The 2,531-nt window shown below is 37.6% G+C and overlaps 1 protein-coding gene across 8 annotated transcripts in view; it reads right to left on the reverse strand.

Annotated features, from left to right (window-relative positions):
• The window catches only part of MEF2A (myocyte enhancer factor 2A), a 79,283-nt gene extending 78,559 nt beyond the window's left edge, over positions 1-724 (reverse strand). For all 8 annotated transcript variants that reach the window (XM_009289475.1, XM_019474685.1, XM_009289479.1 and 5 more), the window contains exon 1: positions 639-724. The gene's annotated coding sequence lies outside the window, so the exon portion shown is untranslated. The remainder of the gene's footprint in view (positions 1-638) is intronic.
• Positions 725-2,531: the final 1,807 nt, after the last annotated feature.

Below are 2,531 nucleotides of genomic sequence, written 5' to 3' on the forward strand. Positions count from 1 at the left end.
ACCATGTGACGTCATGCTCAGTATATAAAGCTGGGGGAAGAAGAAGGAAGGGGGGATGTTTGGAGTGATGGTGTTTTGTCTTCCCAAGTCACCGATATGCGTGATGGAGCCCTGCTTTCCTGGAGATAGCTGGACACCCACCTGCCAATGGGAAGGAGTGAATGAATTCCTTGCTTTGCTTTGCTTGCGTGTGCGGCTTTTGCTTTACCTGTTAAACTGTCTTTATCTCAACCCACGAGTTTTCTCACTTTTACTCTTCCGATTCTCTCCCCCATCCCACCAAGGGGGGAGTGAGCGAGTGGCTGTGTGGTGCTTAGTTGCCGGCTGGGGGTAAACCACGACAGAAAGATACAGAATACCACATTTTTACAGAAGAAAAGTATTATAACACTTGCAATTTTAGTCAGTCAAAGATTAAGCACCAAATTATCTGAAGTCTACAGTATGGTCCTGATACATTGACCAGGCTTCATTTTGACATTAGAACTTCTGCACTAAGGGACCGTGTTGGAGGCACCAAATCATATCTAATCTAGGAAAGATTTTTTTGGTGAACCAGGAGAAACACTTATATTAGCTACACGCAGAATATGTATTCATATAATGTCACACATAAGCACATGATTGAGATACTTTACCTGGTCAAATAGCATCATATTGACTAAGTGCTAATACACAGCAGTACTCTGCCTGATAGCTTTAACATCAAATCTGGGCCATCTTTGCACTTACAGGTTTCTGTGCAGCTGCTGGTAAGAATTACCCACCCTTCAACCCATGGGAGCACAGAAGCTGTTGCTGCAAAGAAAAAAAAAAAAACACTCCTCAAGAACCATACTTCACCTCTGCATAACTGTCAAAAATGTGAGCCTAGCTGAATTAATGTTCCAATTGTTTACTTCTGCTAAACTTTGCATTTGACTTGTTACTGCTCAAATATTTAAGCTGTCACTTCTTTATCTGCATCAGACTTGAACCCATTTTTTCATTACATCTTATTTTAATTTTTTTCCATCTTGATGACTTAAGACTTACATACCATTCTGACCTGCTATTAGCGAAGTCACAGCACTGAAGAACACCGCAAAAAAAGTATACAACAGTTAACACATTTAGAGAAGTAATGAAATAACTGAACCAGTAAACTTCAATATGAAGACAAAACTAGGAAATAGGATCAACAAATACAGTTTGTCTACAAAAACCAAATTTTTATCCTTCTAATTAACATGTTTCTGACTGTACCATTAAAAATGTAGCTTCCAAATTTCACCAATATAGTAAAAACTAAAAAAAAAAACAGTATTTCTACTGCAAGCAAACAACATTAGGGTCCCACAGAGAAAAGTTAGTGTCTTACAGATCATATGAAACGTGTTTTGACTAAGAACAATAAATGCTCAATTATATAAAAAGCATGTAAAAAATTCTGACCTTGGTGCAGGACTTGGAATTAAATTATCTTCAACTGTTTGATGCATTACAGGTTACTCTTATTTCAGAAGCAAACAAAAACCCAACAACAACAGAAATCAAAACCTACCTAACATGATTATCAATAAAAGCATAGCTTGCATAATGTAAAACTATGCAGATGCTCTGTTTTTAAGATGAGATAGTAAGTAATTGTTTTATTTCTCCAAAAGCGTTGGTACATAATTCGTCGGTTTTGGAGCATCTACTTTTCAAGACTCCAGGTGGAAAAAAAGGAACAAAAATCTGTTCATGTGACATACCCAGCTGACTGATCTGGAACTTTATTCATGAGAGCATCAGAAGACAAACCAAAAATGGAAGGGAAGACATTAAAATAAGTAAAAACGAGATACTTAGTGAGAGTAGAATTCACAAGACTTTTCTTTCTTCCTCAGGAGAAAAACACTAGCACTTTAATAGATAACTATGACAGAAAACTCATCATCTACCCACTGGGAAGTGAAATGAATGAAAGCTCAAAAAAAAAAACCAAACAGAGAAAGACAGAAGGGGGAAGGGGGTGGCAGAAATACTTCTGGTTTACTTGCAGCTACCTCTCAAAAAAAAAAAAAAAGAAAAACAACCCACCATTACAAAGAACAAACAGCTGCAGTGTGACATATTGACTCTTCCAGATCCTCACACTAAAAGTCATATGCAACATAGCTTCAATTATTTACATCACTTCATTTCAGCCAAGTCACATGGCATGCCATACCTCCTCTTCAAAATACTGTTCTGTCCTGTCACAGTGACAAAGAACAGGACAAGAGATTGTTAAATTGCACCTAGGCAGGGAGATGAGGATTAAGGCATTTGCACCAGGGTCAGAAAGCAATCAACAAACTTCAAAGGTAAGGCACTGCACCAATCTTAAATTTCCTCAATGGCAAAACACTCAAAACAAGGCAAGGTTTGCCAATAAAGGTAACATTTGCAGCTAAAGCAACGGGTTAGCAGACAAGCTTTGAGGCACAGAAGTCCTCAAGATCACAATTTAAACTTTTAATTTAACCTACAGGTATCAACTGGAGAACTGAAAACAAATACAAAAA

This window comes from Aptenodytes forsteri, unplaced genomic scaffold (assembly GCF_000699145.1).
Source record: "Aptenodytes forsteri isolate BGI_AS27 unplaced genomic scaffold, ASM69914v1 Scaffold605, whole genome shotgun sequence".
In the NCBI taxonomy this organism is placed as follows: domain Eukaryota; kingdom Metazoa; phylum Chordata; class Aves; order Sphenisciformes; family Spheniscidae; genus Aptenodytes; species Aptenodytes forsteri.